The sequence below is a fragment of the Amblyomma maculatum genome, chromosome 1, assembly GCF_055883805.1.
Source record: "Amblyomma maculatum isolate TAMU_Amacu chromosome 1, ASM5588380v1, whole genome shotgun sequence".
Classification (NCBI taxonomy): Eukaryota; Metazoa; Arthropoda; class Arachnida; order Ixodida; family Ixodidae; genus Amblyomma; species Amblyomma maculatum.
In genome coordinates this window covers 472625704-472643936 of record NC_139344.1, presented here as the reverse complement: position 1 = coordinate 472643936, position 18233 = coordinate 472625704, and the positions used below count along the sequence as shown (strand labels likewise).

At 45.4% G+C, this 18233-nt stretch overlaps 1 protein-coding gene across 5 annotated transcripts in view; it reads left to right on the top strand.

Annotated features, from left to right (window-relative positions):
• Positions 1-18233, top strand: part of Scm (Polycomb protein Scm) — a 200311-nt gene that overhangs the window by 170786 nt on the left and 11292 nt on the right. The window lies entirely within an intron of this gene.

Below are 18233 nucleotides of genomic sequence, written 5' to 3'. Positions count from 1 at the left end.
AAGGAAGCCTTGGATTACGCGAGACCTGCTTAGACGAATCAATGCACGAAATAGACTTTTCAGCCAGTTTATAAAATTGAAAGATTTGTCAGTCCTGAAAGAGTATAGAAAAATTAGAAATAAGTTAGGTGCTGATATAAAAAAGTCTAGAATTAACTATTACGCTCAGAAGTTCTCGGATGTTTATTTTGACCCTCAAAAAACCTGGCGTACAGTAAAAGATCTTCTACAGAAACCGGAGAAGAACGTACCAACTCAAATGACAATTGGGGGAACTGATCTTGGTGGTAAAGATCTTGCTGATGAGTTTAACAGGCGCTTTTTGGCACTTGGAGCCTTTCGTGCAACAACGTCCAGAAATACTGGACAATACGTAGAATCTAATGTACAACATAGCCTTTTCCTATACCCCACAACTCCTTCAGAGGTTAATGACATAATACTTGGCCTCAAAAACAGCTGTTCCTGTGGTTTTGATGGCATTAAGGTAGCACCAATTAAAGCAATTGCTGACTTAATAGTTAATCTACTTTGTCATCTGACAAATCTAATTTTGACAACAGGTGTTTTCCCCGACAAAATGAAGATAGCAAGAGTGGCTGTTTTGTTTAAGGGCGGTGCTGCAAATATCATCAGTAATTACCGACCTATATCAGTTCTCCCGTTGTTTTCCAAATTAGTAGAGAAAGTGATTAATATTAGAATTGCTAACTACCTTAATAAACATGAGTTAATCTCTTCTAGCCAATACGGATTTCAAAAAAATAAATCGACTGAATCTGCTTTGCTTAGTATTAAGGAAAAGCTTATCAAAAACATAGAAAATCATCTGTACACATTAGGTGTTTTTCTAGATTTTAGTAAAGCATTCGATTCAATTAAACATGATATACTTCTTAACAAACTGCCATTTTATGGAATGGGAGGGGTTCCACTTAAACTATTGCAGAATTACCTTTCATGCCGCTCTCAGTATGTTGTTGTCAATGGTTTCACCTCCGAGTCTGAGTTGATTAAATTTGGGGTTCCCCAAGGGTCAATTTTAGGACCTTCCTTGTTTCTTCTGTACATTAACGACATTGTATCTCTACCAGAAAATCCTCCTATCATCCTTTACGCCGACGATACAAGTGCATTTTTTTCAGCAGAAAACTTAGACTCCTTAATTCCACATGTAAATGATTGGCTTATTGCAAATGAGCTAGCATTAAATGTTGACAAAACAAAGTACATTGTGTTTACTCCAGTTAACAAGGCTGTTCATAGTAGTAATGAAGTGATATTTCAGTCGCGACCACTAGAACGGGTTTCAGAAATCAAATTTTTAGGCGTTCAGTTTCAGGAAAACCTGAGTTGGTCTTGTCATGTTCGCTTCATTAAACGCAGTGTAGCACAATGCATTGGTATGCTCAATCGGTTCCGTTTACTGTTGCCTCGTTATCTCCGGCATCAGCTCTATTTCAGCACTGTTCACTCGCGGCTACATTACTGCCTGCTTGTATGGGGCAGCACTTCGAGGACAAATATGGAAAGCCTCTATTTATTACAGAAGAAAGGTGTCCGCTTTATTGAAAATCTATCTCGACGTGACTCGACATCATTACATTTTAGGCCAAATCGAATTCTGGACATTGAATCATTATTTAAGCTGCGATTGTCAAAGGTTGCCTTTTCAGATTTTAAAAGCAATCCAGCACTATTCATATTCAAATATACAAAACATGAGCCACATTACGAATTTAGGAAAACCATTTTTATCAAGAACAACTGCCGGACGAATTATGGTAGACAATTATTCAGTTGGCAAATTCCTAACCTCCTGAACCTCTATCCTGACCTGATTGATATCATGAAAACCTGTTCCTCTCTGCCTGCCTTCCGGAAACAGGCAAAGATTTTCTTCTTTAGTCATTTTCTTCAGTGAATGCCACGTGAATAAGTTTTAAACCAGCTGGTGTGTGTAAGCATTGCAATGTTCGCATATTATACACTGTTTGGAAGATCAAGTTCTTCTGGAATGTCTTTCTTTTCGCTCTGTCAAATTAACGTATCTGTTTGTATTGTCAAGCACACCTATCTGTGGGTATTGTTTGTTTTGTAACAAAGGTGTTTTTTTTTTCCTATGTATATATTGCAACATGAAATCGTTTGCTGTGTTCTTGATATGCTCCAAACTTGCTGTGTTCTTGCTGTGTTCCAAACTCTGTCTGCATGAATGCAGGGTGTCTAGGGCCCAGTCAGGTGACCACGCGTGTCACCTTTAGCCCTCTTCACCCAGACAGTTTTGTCTAAATCAAAATAAACTCAAACTCAAACACATGCACGGACAAGCCAGCTCGGCCCGTGGAAAAACGCAATAGAGTGAAGTGCAAGGATGTGCCCACTCTTCTGCCCAGCTTTGTTTCTCCCCTTCCTCTGTCTCTTCCGGTCTTTGTTCGTAGCAGCACACACTACACATGCGCGGACAAGCCAGCTCGGCCCGTGGAAAAACGCGATAGAGTGAAGTGCAAGGATGTGCCAACTCTTCTGCCCAGCTTTGTTTCTCGCCTTCCTCTGTCTCTCCCGGTCTTCGTTCGTAGCAGCACACACTACACATGCGCGGACAAGCCAGCTCGGCCCGTGGAAAAACGCGATAGAGTGAAGTGCAAGGATGTGCCCACTCTTCTGCCCAGCTTTGTTTCTCCCCTTCCTCTGTCTCTCCCGGTCTTCGTTCGTAGCAGCACACACTACACATGCTAGATAGAAAAACAGCGCAAAAGACGTGCACGGAGGAGAAGAACGGACAGGACAAGCGCTGACAAGCCAGCTCGGCCCGTGGAAAAACGCGATAGAGTGAAGTGCAAGGATGTACCCACTCTTCTGCCCAGCCTTGTTTCTCCCCTTCCTCTGTCTCTCCCGGTCTTCGTTCGTAGCAGCACACACTACACATGCGCGGACAAGCCAGCTCGGCCCATAGCAGATGCTTTCTCCAGTGTGTGTTGTGAACGCTCTACACATGGCGGCTGACATGCGATGCACAGCTAGTGTCGTCGTGCTGAGCATGCGTAAGCTACTGCGGCAGTTTTTTTTTTTGCGGGAGTTGTTTATCCCTGCTGTCATGCTGAACGTGCGTAAGCTACGGACGTTAAGAAACAACAGTTCTTAGTTTTTTTGTTTTTTTTTTGCTGGAGTCGTACATCCTTGCCGTCGTGCTGAATGTGTGGCATAGCGTATGCTATGGCGGCTGCATATGTTAAGAAGCAGCATTTTTTTTTTTTCTTTTGCGAGAGTCGTCCTTACTTGTGCTGAACGTGCAGTGCAGCGTAAGCTATGGCGGCTGCATAAACGTTAAGAAGCGGCAGTTTCTTTTTCTTGTTTTTAGTACATAGCACTACTAGCCGCAGAGGATAACCGATGGTCACTTAGGGTAACAAACTGGATTTTAAGGGAAGGAAAGCGTAGCAGTGGGCAGCAGAAAGTTAGGTGGGCAGATGAGGTTAAGAAGTTTGCAGGGGTTAAGTTAACAGAATTTAACAGAAGTTAACAGTTAAGTGGAGAAATATGGGAGAGGCCTTCACCCTGCAGTGGGTATAGTGAGGCTGATGGTGATGATGATGATGACTACTAGCCGCAATCACTGATTTCGCCGATGTCTGTTCGAAGCCGCTCCCTCTCTCTTTTCGTGAACTTGAAGTGGAGAAAGAGAAGGGTGCGGTGAGCGCGTCGCGCGGCTCCAATTAGGAGGCGGAGTGGGCACATAGCTGCAGGAGGAGCCGCTCTCTCTCTCTCTCGGGTAGAGGCTCTTTTCCTTTTGTTATTTTATAAAGCCTCATCATAAAGCTTGTCCATTCCTGTCTCCGTGAACTTGAAGAGGAGAAAGGGAAAGGGGTGACGCCCGCATCACTCGACTTAACACTGAGGGGGTGGCTGAATAAATGCACCCAGTGAGAGAGTAAGACAGTGACAGAGGGGTGTGTCTGTTGCGGGCTTGGCGGCCGTCACTAGGCAGCGTTGCACAAGTGTGTGTTACTCCGGAGTGAGCAGTCATGTGTCGCTCGCGCGTCCTCAACTTCGGCATTTCTCCCCTCACCTCGGTCACTCCTCAGCCTTCATGGAAAGTGGACGTTCATGCGTGGTACTACGCGGATCTCGGCTCCGAGCCAGCCGCTCGCCACGCCGTGAAGCAGCTGGTACTCACCTCCATGCCTTAACTGCCGTTCGCGCGTTTCCCTCTCTCTCTTTCTCTCTACCTATGGCCCCGCCTCACACCTTTCCACCACAGAGCAGTGCATTGTAAAGGGGTACATTGTGCCTGTTTCCGTTCATTTCTGGAGATGGTGTAGCTAAAGCTGAGGATGTGGCTGCGCCTCCCATTTGCTTCGCGTCGCAATGGATAAAACCGGGCCGTCTGGCACTGCGGCACAGGGTCGCCGTGCTCGGCGTGCTTAAGTGCAACGGTTACAAGGCAGCAAGATCGTGAGTCTACTAATTTTGATATTGCAGCTAAACGGTGCAAGAATCTAGCACAAAGAATCGGGAAACTGCTCAAGACAGTAAGCGTCGTCTTGACACGAATGCCGTAGTAAAGAGGGACAAACGTGCGGTAGAAACTCCAGGACAACAGGCTGCGCGACTGCAAGCGATGGAAATGTATAGCAGGGATAAGGAGTGCTATGCATCTACTTCGCATTTGGTTAACTATGCAAATCGGCCGTAATTTTTGTGTTTGCGAGAGTTGTCCATTCCTACACTATGAATCAATGAAATCACGCGGTCAGCTGCAATCATGACACCGACTTTTAGTATTGTTCACTTTAAACGGCATTTGCAGCTATCTCGCTTTCCAATGATTTTGTGGCACTGGACTATGGGGCGGGCGTAGTGGAGACGGCTGAGTAGAGACGACTCGCGCAAAAAACAAAACGGTGGGGTCATAGGTAAAGAGAATGAAAGAGGGAACCAGGCTTGTGCAATCAAGCCATGACGGCCCCGCCGGGGTGGCGCAGTGGTTACGGCGCTCGACTACTGTTCCCAAGGACGCGGGATCGAATCCCGGCCTCGGCGGCCGCTTTTCGATGGAGGCGAAAAGCAAGGCGCCCGTGTGCTGTGCGATATCAGTGCACGTTAAAGAACCCCAGGTGGTCGAAATTTCCGGAGTCCTCCACTACGGCGTCTCTCATAGCCTGAGTTGCTTTGAGACGTTAAACCCCACAAACCAACCAAACCAACCATCAAGCCATGACGGGCACACTGCCAAGTTGGCTCCCTACCACCGCAGGATCTATCAAAAGTATAGTAAAAAGATAAACCTGCTATGACGTTATCGCTGCGTAGCATCTTTGCACGCTGCCAGTAAATGAGCTGTGGATGCGACGGTCGAAATGCAGGGACACGCCACCAAACGCCTTTTCTTTTTTTTTTCAAATTCTCGGGGGCAAAAAGGGGGGCGGGGGGGGGTTCATTATGCGAGTGGGTTGATTACGCGACAAATACAGTATCATTTTTCACGATCGCAAATGGCGTCTCAAGCTGATTTCTGCATATTGAATTATCTATATATTGAACTATTTCGCGATCCCCTTCGAGTTCGATATATCTGGGTTCGACTACTACATTGTGTAACAAACTTTTGTAGGCAGTACGCGAGTATGTTTTTAAACCTCTCCCACAAAGTATTGACGTCATCTTCCCTGTTAAATAAATCCGACGCCATTTCTATGTAGTCTATAATGCTAACATTGTCTGCTTTCGAAAACTCGTTAAAGGGCCACTGTCCAGGGAAGGATCTTTTAAGCAAAGGAGCCCAGTGTCTCGATCAAGTACCGGAGATAGAGATAGTCTGTGCAAAATGCTACAGTGACACGCCTGCTGCAAAGCAACAAAATATAGATCAAAGCTCTCTCATGTTCTCCTTCGAATAGCCAGCTTCCCCGTTCCCTGCGCTGGCCCGTCGAGCTGCAACTATGACGTCTTAGTCGAAAACGATGTCCATTGGTCTGTCTCGCTGTCTGAGGGTGAAGGATGGGTGTCCGCAGCTCACTGCGCGTTTTTTCCTCACCACGGAGTGCCACGCCCCACCTCCCGCCAAACGCGGAGGAGGAAGGGGAATTTGTCTTGCGGAGGCTAGACGACCGGGCAGGAGAGTGAAAAACCTTTGCGAGGGAACGGGAAGAGAGAAACATGACAGAATCGGGTGATTGCAGTGGCTGTAACTGCGTTATTAGTTACTCTTTTCAAAAACATTTTGCGGCCTTGCGTTGTGACATAAGGCAATATCGCGTCCCATGTTTTATGCCGCACATCCACGTACATGGCGAGCATGTCCGCTATTGTTTTGTTTAGTTGCTCAGTAAGGCCATTAGACTGAGGATGGTAAGCAGTAGTCTTTCGGTGATGTGTCTGGCTTAGTTGGAAAACTTCAAGAAGACTCGCTGTAAATGCCTTGCCACGATTAGTGATGACGTATGAAGGGGCGCCATGGCGGAGGACAATCTGCGTCATGAAAAATTGTGCCACTTCGGAGGATGTTGCACGTGGCACCACCATAGTTTCCGCGTAACGTGTCAGATAGTCTGTAGCCACGATATTTCACTTATTGCCAGCTGACGATAGAGGAAAAGGGCCAAGAAAGTCCATACCAATTTGGTCGAATGGTACTAGCGGAGGGGGAATAGGCTGCAGGAAACTCGCTGGCTTCAATGGCGGTGTCTTGCGTCGCTGGCACCCGCGGCAACCTCTAACATATCGATGAACGGTGGCGGCAAGTGGGCCAGTAGTAGGCCTGGCGCACTCTGGTAAGAGTGCGTGCAAAGCCCAAGTGTCCAGCGGTGGGTTCATCATGGCAAGCCTGAAGGATTCCATCGCGGAGATCTGCAGAGATGACTAGAAGATAGGCTCGGTCACTGTTGCAGCGCTTTTCTTGTAGAGGATTCCGTCGCGCGTACAGAAGGATGACAAGTTTTTAGCAAGCAGTCGAGATACTGTAGAATCAAAACCCTCCAGATGACCGATCACAGTTTTGGGGTCTGGATCAGCCCGTTGCCGGGCCTTTAAATCAGAGGAACTGATAATGCCAAGAAAATGGGCGTCTTCGTCCGTACTGTCGTGGGCCAACTCCACGGGTGATCGAGACAGTGTGTCAGCATCTTCATGTTTAAGTCCAGATTTATAAACGATAGAGTAAGCAAATTCCTGCATACGAAGACTCCACCGTGCATGACGTCCTGATGGGTCTCTGAGACTAGCCAGCCAACACAAAGCAGGATGGTCTGTCACAACTTTAAATTTACGGCCGTAGAGGTAAGGTCGGAATTTCATTGTGGCCCAAACGACGGCGAGACACTCCTTTTCAGAAGTTGAATAGTTTGATTCTGCCCGAGAAAGGGTGCGGCTGGCATAAGCGATCACTTTTTCCTCGCCTTGCTGGTGCTGGATCAGAACAGCACCCAGACTGACGTTGCTGGCGTCGGTGTGAATTTCGGTGGCAGCGTCCTCATCGAAGTGTGCAAGAACGGGAGGATTGTGCAGCCGTTGGCGCAGCTTAGTGAATGCCTCCTGCTGCTCAGAAGACCAGACGTACGGGACATCATCACGTGTCAAGCGCGTCAAAGGTTCTGCAATCTTGGCAAAATTGGCAATGAAACGGCGATAGTACGCGCACAGGCCCAAGAAACGTCTGACTGCTTTCTTCGTGGTAGGGATGGGAAAGTTGGCTACAGCGACTGTTTTGTCAGGATCAGGCCGGATACCGTCAGAGCTAACCACATGACCGAGAAATTTCAGCTGCTGATATCCAAAGTGACATTTTTCCTGTTTGAATGTCAAATCGGCCGAGCGAAGAGCGTCCAATACCGTTCGCAGCCGCTTAAGATGTTGGTCAAACGTTTCTGAAAACACGATGACGTCGTCCAAATAAACCAAACAGGTTTGCCATTTAAGACCAGCAAGTACGGTGTCCATCATTCTCTGGAACGTCGCTGGCGCTGAACACAGACCGAAAGGCAATACTTTAAATTCATATAAGCCATCGGGTGTCACAAAGGCAGTCTTTTCCCGATCGCGCTCATCCACCTCCATCTGCCAATAACCACTTTTTAAATCAATGGAGGAAAAGAACTTGGCGTTGCGAAGTCGATCGAGCGAATCGTCGATACGGGGCAACGTATATACATCTTTTTTTGTGATGTCATTCAGTTTCCTGTAATCAACGCAAAAACGCATCGTGCCTTCCTTTTTCTTAACCAACACGACTGGCGACGACCGCGGACTTTTAGATGGCTGAATAACATCATCATTAAGCATTTCCTGGACTTGTGTCCGAATTGCCTCACGTTCTTTGGCCGAAATACGGTACGGTCGCTGTCGAATAGGTCCGGCATCATCAGACGTTAAGATGCGATGCTTGGTGATAGAAGTTTGCCGGACTTTCGATGATGAGGCAAAGCACGGGGCGTACTCCAGCAGTAAAGCGCGCAGATCGCGTTGTTGACAGGCAGAAAGGTCACTGCTAACATCGATGCGGCCTAGAACACCAGGAGTATCAATAATGTCAGACGCAAAACATTCAGAAACTTTGTTTAACAGTTCAATGGCAGTAGAGCAATAGAGGTGGCGAGATTCATTCCTCAAGTTCGTGACCATTGCTGAGAATAATTAAGCTTCGAGCTGCACAGATGCCATGAGAAAATAAAAGCGAACGGTTGCCTTTAGCAATTATCGGCCCGTCACGTAGCCCGTCGCACACAACACTCACAAATACGCTGGAGCGGGGAGGCACTGAAATACACTCGGCTAAAACTCGTAGGGCGCACGTACATTGGCCGTCGGTGGGGCTAGCAGCCGCTTTCTCCGTTGAGACTGTTCGCTGTCGGAGATCGATGATGGCGCCATATTCCCGCAGGAAATCCACACCGAGAATCAAATCACGAGAACATTCCCGGAGGACGACGCAGCTGACAACAAATATTGACGTACGAATCTGGATTCTAGCCGTGCACTGCCCAATAGCAGTAATTACACGCCCCCCAGCCGCGCATATCTGCGTGCTACACCATGGTGTCATAACCTTCCTAAGATGCGCAGCCAGTTTCCCACTCAAAATCGAAAAGTCTGCTCCGGTATCCACTAAAGCGCTGACGTAATGACCACCGATGCACACAGGGATGTCCAGCGATAGCCGGTCTCGTGAACCAAATGCTGTCGTGTCTGCTCCAAAATCCATATCTGTTCTCATTGGAGGGACTTCTTTGTGCTGACATTTAGCGATCCCGCCCCCGGAGGTCGCTCTACTCAGTTTTCCCGGTGGGGGCTTGGCAAGCGACCAGGCGGTGCTCGCAGGAAGTCACCAGTTGTTGAAAGGGATGGCCGACGTGGGGATGGAGACCTGGATTGTCGGCGCGCCATCCGGAGGCTCTCTTGTGCGAGGTTGTCTCCAATGTCACGAGGTAGTTGACCGAACGTGCGTCTAGGTGCGTTGGTGTAAAAACCCTCCGGTCCGAGTTCCCGATAAAGGCACCACCGGAAAATGTGACCAGGTTCCCCACAATATGTATTAAGGCAATCCTTCATAGGAAAGAAATTGATTCCGTCTTTTAAATTAAGCGCAACACCACCACCGCCACGCGTATCACGATCATTTCATATCATTCGTTATGTAGGAGGTACAGTAAAAGCTCGTTAATTCGAACTTCACGGGACCGGGAAAGAAGTTCGAATTATCTGATGTTCGAATTATCGAATGGCCTCGAAAAAAACTGACAACAACCATTTGTATTCTAGTAAATGTACCATATTTAGTCGCGTAACGAACTCGCTCGCATAATGAACCCACCTAGCCCCGATTTGGGCCTACGAACCTGAAAAAAAAAAAAAAAAAAATATGAAGGCGTCAGTCGTCAGTGCGTCCCTCTGTTTTACGCTGTGGTCCACAACACATTTCTTGGCAGTGCGCCAAGATGCTGCGCAGCGATAACTGTGTGTTTGTCTTTTCACTTTAGCTCCAGCAGGGGGGGAAGCGAACTTGGCAAAGTGCCGGCGCTTGTCCGTTGTGCATCCTTTTCAATACGATCGCTTTATCATGCTATGAGCGACTGGGGCGGGCGCCCTCTACTGCCACTCCAATCATTGAAACGCCCGATATCAGCAAGCGCTTTTAAAGTGAAGGGTGCTAAAAGCCGGCATTATGATCACGGCTGACTCGTGTGCTTCTGTGGACAACTAATGGATGTAAGGATGGATGGCTATCGCAAAAAAAAAGTTCAACCCATAGTGCCCGTTCTGAGACCATAGCCTTTCGTGGGCGTTGGCTGGGGCGGCACTGACAGTACTTATATCCCTACTTCTAAATTAACAGGGTTGGAATTAACGAGTATTTAGTTGCGAGCTACGGAGATTGCGCAGAAGAGAGAGCAGGCAGCCGCCATCGCGGCCATGCACTGACCTTGCCGCGGCGGCCGCCGCCTCCCTCCAGCGCCGCCGGCCGCCGTGCCGGTCAAGGCGCTATTTAAGTTTTACTCATTCTTTTTTCATGGTTTTACCTGGTGTCATCTTTTGTCCCAGTTTTGGAGGTGCGCATCCTCTATTATGCCTTCCGATCGCGGAGGTTTCTTTACTTTCTTTTTTTTTTATTTTTTTATTTTTCATGGTTTTACCTGGTGTCATCTTTTGTGCCAGTTTTGGACGTGCGCAGCCTCTATTATGCCTTCCGATCGCGGAGGTTTCTTTACTTTCTTTTTTTTATTTTTTTTTATTTTTCATGGTTTTACCTGGTGTCATCTTTTGTCCCAGTTTTGGACGTGCGCAGCCTCTATTATGCCTTCCGATCGCGGAGGTTTCTTTACTTTCTTTTTTTTTTATTTTTTTTTTATTTTTCATGGTTTTACCTGGTGTCATCTTTTGTCCCAGTTTTGGACGTGCGCAGCCTCTATTATGCCTTCCGATCGCGGAGGTTTCTTTGCTTTCTTTTTTTTTTTATTTTTATTTTTCATGGTTTTACCTGGTGTCATCTTTTGTCCCAGTTTTGGACGTGCGCAGCCTCTATTATGCCTTCCGATCACGGAGGTTTCTTTACCTCCTTTTTTTTTTTCCTTTTTTTTTTTGCCGGTTGATGTACGCCCAGGTGCGGCGGCGCGTAGTTCGAATTATCTGTAGCGGAACCGACTCGCGTTCGAATATCTCTATGGAGCTTGGCCGGACCAAGTAGTGCAGTTCGAATTATCCGAAAATTCGAATTATCAAGGTTTGCATTAACGAGCTCTCACTGTATTATCCCTTTGTGAGTTATTTGAGGGCACAACCGCGTTTCTGTGACTGCAAGAACGTCTGGCTGATAATGCATGATGAAGTGTTCAATTTCAGCAGTTTTATTCAAGAGACTGCGTGCATTGATGTTTCTCAATGTGAAATTTATTTTTTCTTTCCCAGGCTGTCGTGCTTTTTTATTATTGATAGCAAGCGTCCGTTCCACAGTCACACGGAAATGGTTCTCATCATTCCAGACAAATGCCTCTTTGTCAATGCAGAGCCTGTCATGATTGGCACAAACCCCCGCCTTTATGGTCAACAGGGGCACAGGGTCCCCTTTACGGTTACCTGTCGTGTCCTCTCTGAGGTTCGAGAACACAGTTAATAGTTATGCCGGTCAACCCGTGAAGTATGTCTGTTGGTGTGTGATTGAGGAATAAGTTCAAGGAAGTCACTTTTTTTTTTACAAACAATTAGATATTTATGGCTAGTAGTCCAAATCATACTGCATATTAATAGAACACGAAAAGAAAGAAAACGCCACAACACAATAGTGATAAAAACGACTTGGTAAATGGCAAGAGGGAAAAACCCGACAATAAACAAACCCTGAGGGTAAAGAGGAAGATAAAGATAACAAAGCAAGTATTCCAGTTATAATAAGTAGGGGTAAGAGTTGCGCAAAAAACACAGCGTAAAAATACTAAGTCAGATCAAGGTTTAAAAAAGGCGAAAACAATAATCTAGAGTCGAACCTAGATAATTCGAATTTTGGTTATATCGAACTCACGGAATGTCCCCTTGAAAATCCCATGTAATGGTCCGTTCACATTACTACAAAATTCCAGCGAGCGAAGCGAATTCGTTCGCCGGAAAAAAGGGAGCGTGTTCTCATCTGTTGACGCCCGCACCGGCGGAACCGCTGCCGCTTCTCGCTTTTCCACGAAGACGGCGAGAGGTTCGGTTCCGGTTTCGCGACTTCGCGAACGAGACGAGAGTTCACGTGAGTACCTCTCGTTCGCGCGCTTTTGCTTGCAGTCTGCTTGTCTTGCGTCCGTTGTTCGCCGTTGCTGTGCCCGCAGCATCGAGCCGCTGAGCACAGCACGATGGCAAGCTTTTCAGAGGACGAGGACATGTCGGAGGAAGAAGAAATCGCCTCAATTCTCCTCTGCAACTCTATTATGGGAATGATGGAAGAGTTGCGAAGGGCAGAGCAACCCAGATCGCGGCGTCGACGACGGTGGTGGGTGCGCCCGTCCTTGCAGGAGCGCGATAGGCTGGGACAGGCCAACAACCTCTTGCCACTGCTTCGCGACCGCGACGTCGAGTACTACAGAGAGTAAGTTTGCGTGATCTTCTATGGTGTTTTTGCGAAGTGTGGCTGTGATCGGTGCACTCAGGGGCAGTGTACTTGCCTTCTTCTTACTGTCTGTCCTTTCGACAGCTTCCTGCGCATGTCACCCAGCAGTTTCGACACACTTGTGGAGCTTGTTGGGCCCCGCATCGCAAAAAAAAGACACGCGGTTTCGCAAGGCTATACCTCCAGACCATCGCTTGGCGCAAGTTATCAGGTGAAGCGAAAATATTTGTGCTGTTGTGTGTGACGTGTTATAGACAAGCTGTAACATTTTTTTTTTATTTATGGATACTGCGATTTGGTATGCGCGGTCGTAGCAAATGGGAAACAGTTTTTGAAAGTACAAAAATGCAGGCACATACAAAACAAGTGTACATACAAGCCAAGCAAGAAAATACCGCGGCGAGCTCATTAACCTCATGCAATGTAGGTGCTCTCCTAATAAATACAATGATTTCTGCATTACAACATCATCGGTTAAATTATTCCAATAGTCTTTGGACGAAAACACTATGTAAAACAATTTCGCTCAAAACGATATTTGTTTTGCTATGAAAACACAGCAATAGCAATATGAGGGATAATCCCAGTCGAAAAAAACAGTGGGCTCCAACTGGAACATTTCCATTTGGTACCATTTGAATTTTCCAGTTGTGTTTTGCCCCAGTTGGACCAGTTGGCACCAACTAGAATTTGAACAAAATGGGATCATTATGCCCTGGACAAATGAACTGCATCCAGGATATGGACACAAAATATACCTCCTGTGTAAAAAAAAAAAAAAAGAAGACTTCGTCTCATCCTACTTTTTTGTTTGTTGTTTTTTGTTGTTTAGTTGAAGTGGTCGAGGTGTACATGGGAGATAGCTGATATTTTAAAACAGAAGTGAAATGAAACTTCTGAAATATATTACTCACTGCAACATACCAGGCACATATATCACACATAAGTCACAGGTACACTGCATAAACGGGCACATGCAGAAACATACTTCCTACACATGTAGCATATTTTTGAATTCATTTATATACTCGTGTTATTAGACCTTAATGGTGGAGTCAGTGGCAGTTGCCCATTGAGCGTGGATATCCAATTTATTTCTATTGCGGCAGATGGCCTGAGGGGGGAGTACAGTTCCTTGGGACAAGCTTCTATTACCAAATCAATACATGTTCTAGGCTGTGTTTATAGTGAGCATAGATGTTGCGCAGTAATGCACAGCCAGAAATGTCCAAATGGAACTGTTGAAAAACCCAGCTGGAACCATTTGGAATCATATTTCATCTTAGTCCTTTTGAAACCAGTTGGAAAACCATTCCCTCGATAGAAAGTCCAGCTGGTCTGAGCAATGGAAATAACAATTCCAACTGGAATCAAATGGAACCAGTTGTGCACCACTTGAATCCAGTTTGAACCTGCTTGAAACCCAACTGTTTTTTTCCGACTGAGATGTGCAGTCTTTTTGTTTCAGGAAAAAAAGGGGGGGGGGGGGGGTACAGCATAAGCGTAAACAGTGAATTGAATATAAACCACATTTATCTTCATTATTTCAATGCCTGAGGTGTTGGTTCTGGAACCTTGTGTGGATTGCAGCTGGTGTTACAGTTTTACTTAGCGAAAGCAGCTGTTTGAATGGGAGGCAACTGGAAAAAGCAAATAGTCTCTCCATCGCTTTGGAACCATAATATGTATAATGCTGCTTAGCAAATGTAGCTGCACTGATTTGTCACTTCTCTTCCCCTCTTTTCAGATTTCTGTCAGTTGGCGACACCCTGCGGTCTTCTGCTTTTAATTTTTTAGCTGGCAGATCTACAACATGCAACCTCATTTCAGAGGTTTGCCTGGCCATTTGGGAAGTGCTTGGCCCCATGTACGCTGTAACACCATCGTCTCCAGAACAGTGGTTGAAGGTTAGTTCCTTGTTCTCATTTCATTGTACGTATTGCATACAGCGTAAACCACTGACAGTATTGATCACATTGAATTTAGGCACTGAAACCTCGTGACCTGAAGCAACCTGTGCAAAAACGCCTGTCTAGAATGCATGATTCTCTGGAAAAAATTGTTTCAATGTCATTCTTGAGGGTACAAAAGAGTACCGTGAGTTATAGGACTGCTATTTTACATGAAGCATGTTGCACGTCCCTTGTGGTCCCTGTAGTTATCTTAGAGGCTTGTATATTTACATTTTAGTTGATTGCATTTTTTTTCTCTGCTCCAAACTTAGGTTGCCAATGAATTTGAGCAGGTATGGAATATGCCACACTGCATAGGTGCCATAGATGGGAAACATGTTAACATTGAGTGCCCAAATAATTCAGGCAGTGTGGACAGAAACTACAAGAATGCTTTTAGCAAATCCATGCTAGCGATCAGCGATGCACATTACAGGTATGGAAGTAGAGTTGTTTTACTCACAAGTGCCTAAAGCCATTGCATGTGCTGTACTTTGGATGATTTTAGTTTCTTGCTTAATGTCAGCTTGTTAGTGCATAATTATGGGTAACAATCCCCAAGAGCTCTCCTTTTGTCATGTCACATGCTACATGCAAAACAATCACTTAGGGCTCTAAGCAGTCATTCATAGTGTTAATTTCAGAAAATAGCCAGTAAAGAATGCTTTGTTGAGAACTTATCCAACATTAAGTGATGCCTTTCGTCAAATAAAGGGTTAATGCCAGACCTTCTCAGATTCTGACTATAGATCAAGCCTTCTTAGCTCTGTCAGCCTTTTAAATCCCAAAAAAGGAGGATGCTTCTAGCTGTATCGGTGCATGTTGACATATGTGCCAGCCCGACTTTCATCAAGAATTTTACACACAATTGACGTGGCAGCCATAGGACGCTTAATGTGCCCTATGTTCCTATTAACCACAGTAAATGAATATACTGAATTTTTTCCCACTCCACTCTCAGGTTCTTGTTTTCAGAAGTGGGCCACGATGGCAGTGAATCAGATGGTGGCAACTTTGGCCGGAGCCCTTTCATCATGAAAGTTGACCAAAAGCAGCAAGGAAATTCCGGGAGATGCTCCCTTGGCCGACAATGGCAGCATGCCATACTTCTTCGTGGGAGATGAAGCTTTCCCCCTAAAGACTTACCTCATGAGGCCCTATGCAAGGAAGAGTAAGTAATCCCATTACCTTGGTCATTCCTTGGCAATTAGAGTACCAGTTATTAGCTAAAGCTTAAGGAGTGGTTTTACACACCTTTAAGAGTCTCCTAACAAGGTAATACTTTGCGTGTCAGTAGTTAACCCTATAAATGTGTAAAAATGAGGGAATATGTCGAAGCGTACAAATATCTTTTTTTCCTGTATTGACCTAAACTGCTATCAATGTTACCATTTCATTTATGCAGATAGCCATTTACTGGCTGTCTTTAGCACATTTGTTACTTAAACATGTGGGCCAGAGATCATGGTCAGCCTATATGTGCAAACATGACTTGTCCTTCAAAGAAGCTGAAGTGGCACTACTTTTTTCTGCAGGTCTGCCTCCTTTGTTTGGAAGCTGCACTAACGGGCAAGCTCAGCAGACAGATGTTGATGGAGCGCCCAGTCAATTTTCGCAGCAACAAGAAAAAAGAATTTTTAACTATAGACTGAGCAGGGCTCGACGAGTCGTCTAAAATGCCTTTGGCATACTGGCTCAAAGATGGCGTATTCTACGCCGGCCATTCAAAGCTAAAGAAGAAAATGTCAGACGTATCATATCGGCTTGTATATCATTACACAACTTCCTAATGACTGAAAAAACGTCCTCTCGTACAGTTTACTGTCCACCAGGAACTGCTGACCATGAAGATTGGCAAGGACAGCTAATCGATGGTGCATGGCGGCAAGAAGTGGACGACAATGGTGGACTGACTGCCGCACCTGCCACAGGTTATAATCCAACGAGGTAATAATGTGGTGGAAATGTCTGTGACCAATAATTGGGACTGTTCTTTACTTCTTATCCACCCCACTAACCTTTCAACTGTTATGAGTAGTTTAAATTGTTTGCATACTGGAGAGGGCACTTACCCTTCTATATTCTATGTGTTTTGTGTTTAGGCTTGCCTATGCTACACGAGACAGGCTCTGCAGACACTTCATTGGAAGCGGCAAGGTTCCTTGGCAAGAAGAAATGATCAGGAGCAGCAGAGTGTAGTTGATGGTAACATTTATTTTGACTTACAGCAACTACAGCAACACAGCACACATTATATTGCACGGTTAGTTTGCTTGTACTGATGACAGCACCTTTGCACACTTGGCCATCTACTAAAAAAAATATGCTTAACACATGTATGTTACAGTTACACTTGGCAGAAAATAATAAGGCACATGCAGTCACAGAAAATAAGGCACATGCAGTCAAAGCTGTGGAAAGGTGGCAGTGATTACCCCTGTAATGCCTTGAATGCAAACACCACTGAGTGTAGAAATGTGAGTTGTTTTATATGTGTGGTTGCAGGAGAACACCACAGCTTTTCAGAAGTACACAAACCATATTTACAAATATATTCAATATGTCAGTAAAGCTGCTAATGTGCCTAGTTGGTTCTTCATTCTCGACTTTCTTATTATGCTACTGTAGGTATGAAAAAACAAAGGACTAAAAACACAGACATAGCGTGCTTTGCCCGTCAGTGTGTTCTGGTCCTTTGCTTTTTCACAGCTACAGTAGGACATTAATTCAAATGTTCAATACGGCTAGGTGTCAGTGCTGTGAGGAGAACACATGCAAAAGCTTTTACTATAATAACTAGTTTTCACAAACAGCATAACACTCCATGTGCTATGCAATGTCACTGCACATTAAAGAGCCTCAGGTGGTCTAAATTAATTCAAAGCCCTTCACCATGTGTTGCTTCAGGGCATTAAAATGCCACAACCCATTACAGTGGTCGTGCCGCTGCATGGGCCTGTGATGAAATAGTTCAAAATTTTTTTTATCCCTTTGTTGCATGCGTCTCACTGTGTAGTTTTATTGCTTTAACTCCTCATATATTAGCGTATTTACTAATTCTAATTGTGTAAAGTTTTATTCTCAACAATTACCATTTTTTATGTATTACTGGGCAATACAGAGCTACACTTAGAAGGGAAGAATTGCTATCCAAGATATAAACTGTTAATTTGATTCATCTTCATTCATGGCTCTTTGCATCTTGTGATATATTAAGGTTTGGATTTCAAAGATTGTATCACACTGATCCCTTTGATTAAGCGTTCGGAGCTGCGCAGCAAGTGCCATGCATATGTGGTGCACAGCATCTTGTGGCTCCCGCTGATGTTGATGCCTCTGCTGCCTGTCTGTCCGCACCAACTGCAAGTGCTCCATACAGGCAGCAGCGACAGCAGCATGTTGAGGGGCTTTAGATGGGCTGCAAGTTGAAAAATGCTGTAGCAGTTATGCATTGTTCATCCATTTCTGTTTTACCTCTGTTGTCTCCTTGGTGACTGCCGGGCTTTTTTTGGCCTTGGAGTCCTTTTAAAAAAAATTAAAGCCTTCTGAGCAGTGAAATGCACTCATTCTAGAAGCACTATAGCAAGCGCCGAGGTGCAGGTGTGTGTTACAAGAGAAAAAAGCTCGTGTCGAGTGCTCCACATACCTTTCAATGTCAGAATCACATTCATCTGCAGTTTCGTTTGTCATGAGATTGCTGT